Here is a 12,148-nt window from a genome sequence, read left to right as displayed (position 1 = left end):
TTTGGGAGGTTCGCAGATCACGCTTTAGAACATCCTTGTAACGGAGTTTTGGACGACCACGGGGGCGAGGAGCATGAGCCAGCTCCCCAAAACAATACATTAACAACTGAAAAACAAAACTATAACGAGACACAGACAATACAAACAAGACAAAACTGACACGGCTTTAGCTGACATGATACAGAAGTACAAAATGAGTAAATAATTGGAAAAGCAATGATTTTGAAGGAGCTACAATAAACATGATGAATATAATAAAAACGATGAAAATGCATAGAAATCAGGTTGGGAAGCTATGCTACATACGAGGACAGGAGGAATTTCTTCACACACAACGAATTTGCCTACGCCGGCCAAATCGACATTTGCATGCCCTCAAATTCTTCAGTATTTGAGCATACTGTGGGCCATGAACTTTGGGGTTCGTACAAAATAAGGGTGGAAGCCGTGCACAGGAACGTGAGCTTGTACGTCTGACCAATTTGGATGAAATTAGGGCCCTATAAAACCGTTCTATTTGCAATGGAGTGTAGGCACCGTTTTTTCAAAATGGCGATGGGCTTCAGGACTGTTTTACTAGGGGTGATCATATTTGGATGGACATTTCTCCCAAAAGTCATCAGATAATCCTCAACAATTGAAAAGATAAAGAAAGATGATAAAATACGCTTTAATTTTGATGTGTGTCTCGAACACCTTGGAGAGTAAATATAAGGTGAGTACTTTCTGAACTTGGGGGCATTTCATTGCACCCATAGGGACACTTATGTTCGCTCGTACCCCCGCCCTGCAAACAGGACGCTGGGAAGGGCTGACGAATTAACGCTCCGATTGGATAGATTTTGCGTGACCCGTGGCCTGCAAGTCATCACGACCACGACCCTACAAAAACGGCCGTTAAGACTTTAGGCCAAAAACAAAGTCTCCGGTTTCTGGTATGCGCGCGCGTCGCCGTAGCCATGCGCGTCGGTAAAATGAATTTATTTATTTTTTCGATAAAAGATGATGTCTCAAAACTGCCAAACTCACTGGTTTGACTGGAATCCTGCTGCTGCACAATTTTAACGTGTTTTTAGATGGGGTTATGATCGAGAATAAGCTTTATGTGGCCTCTCTGGACTCCCATATATTTGCACTAAGTTTAGTCAGACACCATTTGAAGTCATCAGCCGACATTTGAAGCAAAAAAAAACAGGTAAAAAAAAAAAAAGCCGCGTCGCCGCACCACTTTTTGGGCAAGCTCCATACCAGAAACCGGAGACTTTTTTTTTTTGGCCTTAGTAGTACAGGCAATATAAGGTTTGACCTCAAACAAATTGCAACAGAATTTTTTTCACCACAGTGCATTTCTATAAGGTCCCTAAAATGACATACTAAAAGTCTTAAAAAATCGAGGTGGTGGAAATATGCCTAATTTGCATAAATCCAAAATGGCCGCATATGTTAGGACTTTCGCATTGATTTGGTCATATTTCTCATACTAGGTGGATTTTAGAGGTACTTTAAACAACAGTTTTAGTCCTTTTACATTGATTTACTCATTATTTAAGTCCTAGGTAAATTCCAAGATCCCTATGTTTCTGAAATTTTTCAAATGCCGTATAATTTGCATAAATGCCGTATATCAATTTGCCTAATTAAAGTTAAAATAATGGATGCCATGTGTGGAAATGTACCAATTGAGTGTTCCCTGATAATCCAAGTCAAATTTGACACCACAGTTCATTGCTATAAGGTCCCTAAAAAAGTTGTTAAAAATCCAAATGGTGGAAATATGCCTAATTTGCATAAATTCAAAAGGCCGCTAATTACATGATTTTCATATGATTTGGCGCGGCCATAATAGTATATAGGCCGTTATGTACTTTTGCTTTTTTTTTGTTTAAGAAGTAATTTTTACCATATTTGGAAAGAGTTTACCTCCCTAAGCCGGAAATGCATTGAAGACATTTTTTCCCAGCTACCGTGTGGCGGCCATCTTGGATTTCAAAATGGCCGCCATTTCGAGCCTAATTTGTATCATAACTTCGGACTTGATTGTCACATGAAGTTTATTTTGATGGCAAACCCCATGTTTTTGATACCAAGGAACCTGAGTACATTATTGTTTATGGTGTACTCCAAATGGATGGCAGCCATCTTGGATATTTCAAATATATGGCCGCCATTTTCGGCTTATTTGCATAATAAATTTGGACTCGAATGGCGTACGAAGTCAATTTCGGTGGCAAACCCCATACATTTGATACCAAGTAATCTTAATGACCCATTGCTGATGATCTATCCCAGATGGATGGCAGCCATCTTGGATTTTTTTTCAAAATAGCCGCCATCTTGGATCTTATTTATAATAACATTGCACCTGAATGTCCAATGAAGTCCATGTATTTGAATGAATTCAAGTAAATCACTGTGGACGGGGTACTTACAGTTGATGGCAGCCATCTTTGATATTTCATAATTGCCGCCATTCTGAACTATTTGCATAATAAATTTGGACTTCAATGTCGTATGAAGTCACTATTGGTGTCGGCAAAGCCCATAAATTTGATACCAAGGAATCCAATTAGCACATTTAGGCATCCCAAATGGATGGCAGCCATATTGGATATTCAAAAATAGCGGCCATCTTTGATTTCATTTAAATAATAAGGTGGCACCTGAATGTCGTATGAAGTCCATTTTGGTGGCAAACTGCATATGTTCTTGATACCAAGGAATCCAAGTTAATCATTGTTGATGGGGTACTCCACTGGGAGTATACCCCATCAACAATGATTTTCGTGGGTTCATTGGTATCAAAAACGTGGGGTTTGCCACCAAACTGAACTTCATATGACAATCAGGTCCGAAGTTATATACAAATTAGGCCCAAAATGGCGGCCATTTTGAATTCCAAGATGACCGCCACATGGTAGATAGAAAAAAAAATGTTACCAACGGATTTCCAGCTTAGGAAGGTAAAGTCTATCCAAATAATTATGAGAAAAATTCCTTCTTTAGCAAAGAAAAATGCAGTGGCCAAAAATATGACATAATATGCTATCTAGTAATAACTCTCGTCCTAAGTTGCTTTTCGGGGTACTTTAAACAACATTTTGTCATTTGACATTGGGGTCATTCAGTGTCAAATCACCCCCCAAAATTTTAAATTTGAAACCCCAACCTCTTCAAATTGGATCATATTTAGTTTCTGGGGTAATTTCGGCTGAAAAGCCGAAATTTTAAGTTTTAGCACCATCGGACAAACAGTTTTCGCGCTACCGCCCAGGCAATTTTGGTCAAAATGGACATTGTTGCCATTTTTAAATGACCATATTTCTATAATCTGTGAGCCAAATGTGTTAATCTTAATTTCTTTTGAAAGGTTACATCATGAGAAATCCAAATGTACCATTGTTTTTTTCATGTCGGGGTTATTTTAAGTAAAATGACATTTTGACCTTGAATTTGACCTTGAATTTGACCTAGTGGATCACCCGACATTGAGACAAACGCGGATGAAAATTAAACCCCAAGATGTTCGCTGCAAAATATCAAAAAATTGGGAAAGATATTTTTTGTTCGGTTTTTGGCTCATCTCAAAATTGGCATACGCGTTGCAAAATTTGATATCCCTATGCAGTGTACTAGTGGATTTAAAGGAGGCATTGTTTTGTCTCTGAAATTTGTTAAAATTATTCCTCCTATTTCTGAGTTAATTCATCAATCACTATTTTTTTTACGGCCGTAAAGTGTTATGTAACTTCGGAGGTGGGTGCTAGGTGAATTATGCAAATCGTAATTCCTTTTCCCTTTGTTGCATACCAATTCCGCCCACGTATTTTCGGATTGAGGTTTGCGGTTTTTTGGTTTATTTCTTTCTCGTATATATAATATGATTTTTGTGATTTGTAACTCCTGTGTTGAATCCTCTGTTCTCTTGAGTTATTCCTTGATTTTTGGTCCGAGTGGAGCGGCACAAGGATTCGCTCTGCGACACAGGGATATCACATTTTCCAACATTAATACCAACTTTGACAAGAGCTAGAAACGTTAACAAAAAAATTATACCCCATAGGAAACATAGGATCTCATAAGGTACCTCGGACTGGAATGATGATGAAATCAATGTCAAAGGACAAATTGTTGTTCAAAGTACTCCAAAAAGCAATGCAGGACAAGAGTTATGGCCCAATCAAAAATCATGTAATTAGTGGCCATTTTGAATTTATGCAAATTAGGCATATTTCCACCACTTGGATTTCTTTCCTTTTTTAAGGAACCTTATAGCAATGCACCATGGTGTGAAATTAATTTATGTACATGACTGGACTTGGATTATCAGGGAAAATTTTATTGTGACATGTCCACACATGACAGCCATAATTTTAACTTTAATCTATGCAAATTAATAAATGGCATTTATGCAAATTATTATCGGCATATCGCAAATTTGGGAAACATAGGGATATTGAAACTTACCAAGGTCTAGAATAATGAGTAAATTCGCCTGATGATCGCCACGCAGTGTGCGTGTGCGTGAAACCAATGGTAGCAGAATAGACTGAACCTATATGTTATATATAGATTCATATATGTATCATATTGCAGATAGTATATATATATATTACAGCATAAAAAAATGAATATAAATCATCTACAGATCTTTTCTGAAGTCAATGGGCATCTCAATAATAAATTAAGATCAACTCTCTGTGTTTAGTATTAAATATATTGTTGCAGCATCACTAAATATTCCATTATAAAGTAGCAAAAAAAAGTGGTACTGGGTGTGGTTAAGAAACACATTAGAAAACTACTTTCCACCACTTGGATTTCTTAAGACTTTTAATATGTTATAGAGGAGATTTTTCTGAGTAATAACCTTTTTAAATGGTTTCTGTTGCAATTTGTTTGAGGTTACCCCTTAATTTTTCACATAATGCCTGTACTATAGTATTCCCATTCTTAAATGCGGCACCCTTTTTTTGGTTGATAAACATATTAATGTAGGACAATCTGTAAAACCTATCTCTTTTGTAAATTTTCAACTCCCGTCAGTTGCTCAGGCTCCGTTTCGAATTCACGAAGGGTCGAAATGCATATCATTCGACGCTCAAAATTTGTTCTCATGGTCCGCAATGAAAATGAAATCACATCCGGTATGGTGCGTAGGCCTATATATGTATTTCTATGACAAACTTTTTAGATAGTATTTGCGCACATTGGCAAACCGCGGTTTACAGCTGCAGCCACACGCTTGATACATAGGTCATGATGAATTACCCAGAATGCCATCCCCACTTCCTTCACAAGATTCTGTGAAGCTCATCTGCCCTTCCCAGCGCCCTGTTTGCAGGGCGAGGGGGGGGGGGGGTGGTACGAGCGAAATAATTATGGACACTCTCGGGCAGTAGGTGGCGCTTTTCATCGCTGCCGACAGACAGCCGATATGTCGCGGACCCCATTTTGATGCGCGCGGCCCCACCTGGCTCGATCTTAAAGGTAGAGTCCATCATTTGCAGCCATCCGAAAAGTATCTGGCGTAATCATGGTTGAAAAACAAACTTGGTTGAAAGATAGTAAGGGAACCGAACTCCCTGTTAAAATATTTTTTTCTGGGAAGCTGTCATTTCGAAGTAATCAACGAAAGAAGGCATTTCCAACGGTGATTCTTAAGAAGCACCGTAGGAAAATTTAAATTAGTAGTTCGTTTTGTTATTCAGCGCAGCGCGCACAAGTATTGGAACGACGCACACGCGCGCGGTTGTTATAATTCGTCGGATCAGTGCGCGACGTCGCGTATAGCTGCAATTCAAAACATGATTCAGTAACTTTTGATTTGAAATTGAGATCTTAGAATGCTGTTTTTCTCGGAATGTACAGCTGAAGCTTAGCTGAAACTTTATCAGGTTAGTTGCTTAGTATCCTTCATTGGATTTTGAACTCTTTTGTTGCTTCAAACGAACAACATGCACAAATTACAAATGATGGACTGTAGCTGGTTACTTTTTTTCCTCAGTGCACTCCCCTCCCCCCCCCCCCTGCTATGCCACTGCCCTGAGGAGGGTAAAATCGGCGCTAAGAATATCAGTATAAGGAAAACCAAAATATCAAGCAACGTAGCAGTTTTTTTTATAGAGATCATCGCCCCCTTGCCCCCCCCCCCCCCCCCCGCGACACCCAGGGGTCAGGGGGTATTTGTCCACTACCCTGTAATATATAGTGTTAATAATTGTCGGATTGAAAGCATGGTTTGGAAGTATTTTGTTTTGATCCGCCCCCCCCCCTTCATCCACCATTGATTTTCGGAGACCAAAATGTCGGGAGAAAAAAACTGTCTGTCTACATTTCAGATTTTTGTTTGCTGATGAACTCTCCCCCCTCCTTTCCCCCCTCCCCCCCCCCCCGCCCCTGAGAAATTCCTGCTTGGGCCCTTGTCGCCTGTTGTGATCCACGCTTTCGGCGGGTCGTTTATATTCATCATCGGAAATTTTTTCAAGACGTCAAAATGCCAGTGTCTTATAAATGGACGAGCCATCGGCTGATATCACGCTGCCTACAATCCTGGCCAAATCTCGCTAAGCCCCCAACCCCCGACCCCCGTTCAATGACGCGGTGTGTACTCCATCAGCTGGAGAGAACAACATTGACCGGGGGAGCGGGGGAGTGGGTGACCGTGGAACGCTCAGGAAGTGTCCCAACCATTTTGGTCGGGATTGTCTGAATGTACAATCCTTGATGTTGGCTTTGAGTACGCCCTCAAATAATAATAATAAACCTCGTGAATACGAGGTAGCCATTGTAAGGGGTTAACTTTACGTTTTCCTAAAATGGGCAACATTTGACTTTTCTGGGAAATTTGAAGTTGCAGGGTGATAACCTTGCATATTCATAAAAACTTTGCAAAATTTGACTGTTTTTCCATTTTCATCAAAAATCGGGCAAAACTTGACATTTCTGGCAAGTTCAAAATTGTTAGTGGTTTACCTTGCATTTTCATCAAAACAAGGCAAAAATAAATTTCTGGGAAAAATTTGTAAGGGGATAACCTTGCGTTTTCCTTAAAATTGGGAAAAATTTGACTTTTCTGCGGGATTTGCATTTTCATCAAAATTTGTCAAAATTTGACTTTTCTGGCAGGTTTGAAATTGTAAGGGGTTCACCTTGCATTTTCATCAAAATTTGGCAAAACTTGACTTTTCTGGGAGAAATTAATATGTAAGGGGTTCCCCTTGCATTTTCATCAAAATTGGCCAAAATCTCACTTTTCTGTTAAATTTTAAATAGTAAGGGGTTAACCTTGCATTTTTATTAAAATCGGGCAAAACTTGACTTTTCTGGTAAGTTCAAAATTGTAAGGGGTTAACCTTGCATTTTCATCAAAATTAGCCAACAAAAAAATTTTCTGAATAAAATCACCTTGCAAGGGGTTAACCTTGCGTTTTCCTTAAAATTGGGCAAAGGGTTAATTGTAAAGGGTTAATCTTGCATTTTCATTAAAATTGGCTAAAATGTGACATTTCTGGGAAATTCAAAATTGAAAGAGGTTAACCTTGCATTTTCATGTCAGATTCAGGCCGGTCACATAACCACTGCGGAATAGCTTTACTTTTTTGTGTCGGAGCAGGGGAGGTGTTCGACCCCCAAAACCCCCTCTGGATCCTTGCGTTTTCCTTCAAATTTGGCAAAATTTGACTTTTCGAAAAATCGAATTGAAGGGGTTAACCTTGCATTTTCATCATAATTGGAATATTTAGAATTGTAAGGGGTTAACCTTGCATTTTCATCAAAATCGGGCAAAACTTGACTTTTCTGGCAAGCTCGAAATTATAAGGGGTTAACCTTGCATTTTCATCAAAATTAGGCAAAAAATTTTTTTTCTGGGAAAAATCGAATTGAAGGGGTTAACCTTGCTTTTTCCTTAAAATTGGGCAAAATTTGACTTTTCTGGGAAATTTTAAGTTGTAAGGGGGTTAACCTTGCATTTTCCTTAAAATTGGGCGAAATTTGACTTTTCTGGGAAATTTCAAGTTGTAAAGGGATAACCTTACATAGTATTCATCAAAATTTGGCAAGATTTGACTGTTCTTGAAAAACTGAAATTATAAGGGTAGCCTTGCATTTTCATCAAAATGGACTTTTCTGAAAAAAAAAAATATGTAAGGGGTTAACCTCTCATTTTCCTTAAAATTTGGCAAAATTAGACATTTCAGGCAAGTTTAAATTTGTAAGTGGTTAACCTTGCATTTTCGTCAAAATTGGCCAAAATCTGACTTTTCTGGGAAATTTTAAATAGTAAGGGGTTAAATCATGCGTTTTCATCATAACTGGGAAAAATTTGACATTTCTGGGAGATTTAAAATTGTAAGGGGTTAACCTTGCATTTTCCTTAAAATGGTGCAAACTAAGACTTTTCTGGAAAAAAAATTAAATTGTAAGGGGTTAACCTTTCATCTTCATCAAAATTGGGCAAAACTTGACTTTTCTGGCAAGTTCGAAATTGTTAGAGGTTAACCTTGCGTTTTCCTTAAAATTGGGCAAAATTTGACTTATCTGCAAGTTTAAAATTGTAGGGGGGTTAACCTTGCATTTTCCTTAAAATTGGGCGAAATTAGACTTTTCTGGGAAATTTCAAGTTGTAAAGGGGGTTAGCCTTGCATTTTCATCAAAATTGACTTTTCTGAAAAAAAAATAATATGTAAGGGGTTAACCTCGCATTTTCCTTAAAATTTGGCAAAATTAGACATTTCAGGCAAGTTTAAATTTGTAAGTGGTTAACCTTGCATTTTCATCAAAATTGGCCAAAATCTGACTTTTCTGAGGAATTCAAAATTGTAAGAGGTTAACCTTGCATTTCAATAAAATTTGGCCAAATTTGACTTTTCTGGGGAATTTAAAATTGTAAGAGGTTAACCTTGCATTTTCAACAAAATTGGGCAAAATTTGACATTTCTGGGAGATTCAAAATTGTAAGGGGTTAACCTTGCATTTTCCTTAAAATGGTGCCAACTAAGACTTTTCTGGATAAAAATTAAATTGTAAGGGGTTAACCTTTCATTTTCATCAAAATTGGGCAAAACTTGACTTTTCTGGCAAGTTCGAAATTGTTAGAGGTTAACCTTGCATTTTTATTAAAATTGGGCAAAATTGGACTTTTCTGGAAATTGAAAAGTGAAAGGGATTAACCTTGCATTTTCATCAAAATTGCTCAAAATTCGACTTTGCTGCGAAATTTAAAATTGTAAGGGGTAATCCTATATTTTCATCATAATTGGGCAATTTTTGAAATTTCTGGGAAATTTAGAATTGTAAGGGGTTAACCCCTCATTTTCCTTAAAATTTGGCAAAATTAGACATTTCAGGCAAGTTTAAATTTGTAAGTGGTTAACCTTGCATTTTCATCAAAATTGGCCAAAATCTGACTTTTCTGGGAAATTTTAAATAGTAAGGGGTTAAATCATGCGTTTTCATCATAACTGGGAAAAAATTGACATTTCTGGGAGATTTAAAATTGTAAGGGGTTAACCTTGCATTTTCCTTAAAATGGTGCAAACTAAGACTTTTCTGGAAAAAAAATTAAATTGTAAGGGGTTAACCTTTCATCTTCATCAAAATTGGGCAAAACTTGACTTTTCTGGCAAGTTCGAAATTGTTAGAGGTTAACCTTGCGTTTTCCTTAAAATTGGGCAAAATTTGACTTATCTGCAAGTTTAAAATTGTAGGGGGGTTAACCTTGCATTTTCCTTAAAATTGGGCGAAATTTGACTTTTCTGGGAAATTTCAAGTTGTAAAGGGGGTTAGCCTTGCATTTTCATCAAAATTGACTTTTCTGAAAAAAAAATAATATGTAAGGGGTTAACCTCGCATTTTCCTTAAAATTTGGCAAAATTAGACATTTCAGGCAAGTTTAAATTTGTAAGTGGTTAACCTTGCATTTTCATCAAAATTGGCCAAAATCTGACTTTTCTGGGGAATTTAAAATTGTAAGAGGTTAACCTTGCATTTTCAACAAAATTGGGCAAAATTTGACATTTCTGGGAGATTCAAAATTGTAAGGGGTTAACCTTGCATTTTCCTTAAAATGGTGCCAACTAAGACTTTTCTGGATAAAAATTAAATTGTAAGGGGTTAACCTTTCATTTTCATCAAAATTGGGCAAAACTTGACTTTTCTGGCAAGTTCGAAATTGTTAGAGGTTAACCTTGCATTTTTATTAAAATTGGGCAAAATTGGACTTTTCTGGAAATTGAAAAGTGAAAGGGATTAACCTTGCATTTTCATCAAAATTGCTCAAAATTCGACTTTGCTGCGAAATTTAAAATTGTAAGGGGTAATCCTTGCATTTTCAACATAATTGGGCAATTTTTGAAATTTCTGGGAAATTTAGAATTGTAAGGGGTTAACCTTGCATTTTCATCAAAATTGGGCAAAATTTGACAATTCTTGGAGATTTAAAATTGTTAGGGGAGTAACCTTGAAAATTTATCAAAATCTGGACATTTTTTAATTCTTAGGGATTAACCTTGTATTTTTATGAAAATTGGGCAAAATTTGACTTTTCTGTGAAAAATTTAATATTGCAAGGGGTTAACCTTGCATTTTCCTTAAAATTGGGAAAAATTGCATTTTTATAAAAATTGGGCAAAACTTGACTTTTCTGGGAAAAATTAATATGTAAGGGGTTAACCTTGCATTTTCATCAAAATTGGCCAAAATCTCACTTTTCTGTTAAATTTTAAATAGTTAGGGGTTAACCTTGCATTTTTATTAAAATTGGGCAAAATTTGACTTTTCTGGAAATTGAAAAATTAAAAGGGGTTAACCTTGCATTTTCATCAAAATTAGGCAAAAAAAAATGGGAAAAGGGGTTAGCGTTACATTTTTCATAAAAATTGGATAAGATATGGATTTCTTTTAAATGATATATCTGTCACTAAATGGAGTGGAAAGTGTTCCAGGGTCCCTTAGGAGTCTTTCCAGGAATTTTGGAGCATTTTCATTTTTTTTACCAAATTTGACAAACATTGCCAGGGGTTAGCCTTACATTTTTGTTTAATAAAAAATGGCTAAAATATGAATTTCTTTTTACTGATAAATCTGTCCCTAAATCGAGTTGGAATGTGTTACAGGGTCCCTAAGGAGGCCTTCAAGGAAGTTTGGAGCAATTTTATTTTTTGACGAAAATTGACAAACATTGTAAGGAGTTGACCTTACATTTTTTATAATATTTGGCTTTAATATGAATTTCTTTTTACTGATAAATCTGTCCCTAAATCGAGTGGGAATGTGTTTGAGGGTCCCTTAGGAGTCCTTCCAGAAGTTTGGAGCATTTTCATTTTTTTGACCGAAATTGACAAACAATGCAAGGAGTTATAAACCTTACATTTTTCATAATATTTGGCTAAAATATGAATTACTTTTTAATGATATATCCCTCCCTAAATCGAAATGGAATGTGTTCCAGGGGCCCTTAGGGGTCTTTCCGGGAAGTTTAAAGCATTTTCAATTTTTTGACGAAAATTGACAAAAATTGCAAGAGGTTAGCCTTACAGTTTTCATAAAAATTGGCTTAAAAATGAATTTCTTTTTAATGATATATATCTGTCACTGAATCGAGTTGGAATGTGTTCGAGGGTCCCCTCAGGAGTCTTCCAGGATGTTTGGAGCATTTTCATTTTTTGACCAAAATTGACAAAAATTACAAGGGGTAAGCCTTACATTTTTCATAAAATTTGGCTAAAAATGAATTTCTTTTTCAAGATATATCTGTCCCTGAATCGAGTTGGAATGTGTTCGAGGGTTCCTTAAGAGTCTTTCCATGAAGTTTGAAGCATTTAATTTTTTGACCAAAATCGACAAAAATTGCAAAGGGTTAGCCTTACATTTTTTTTTTTATAAAATTAGGCTAAAATAAGAATTTCTTTTTAATGATATATCTGTCCCTGAATCGAGTTGGAATGTGTTCGAGGGTCCCCTCAAGAGTCTTTCCAGGAAGTTTAGAGCCATTTCATTTTTTGACCAAAATTGACAAAAATTGCAAGGGGATTAGCCTTGCAGAAGACGGGGGGCGCAGCGGCGGAAGGCGCGTGCTGCTGCCGAAAGCTTCTGAAGAAATGCAGGGTCATCCCCGATGTCATTGCACTCGATCATGCATTGCGCAAAA

This window comes from Patiria miniata, unplaced genomic scaffold (assembly GCF_015706575.1).
Source record: "Patiria miniata isolate m_02_andy unplaced genomic scaffold, ASM1570657v1 HiC_scaffold_12, whole genome shotgun sequence".
Classification (NCBI taxonomy): domain Eukaryota; kingdom Metazoa; phylum Echinodermata; class Asteroidea; order Valvatida; family Asterinidae; genus Patiria; species Patiria miniata.
This window is presented reverse-complemented; position numbering follows the sequence as displayed.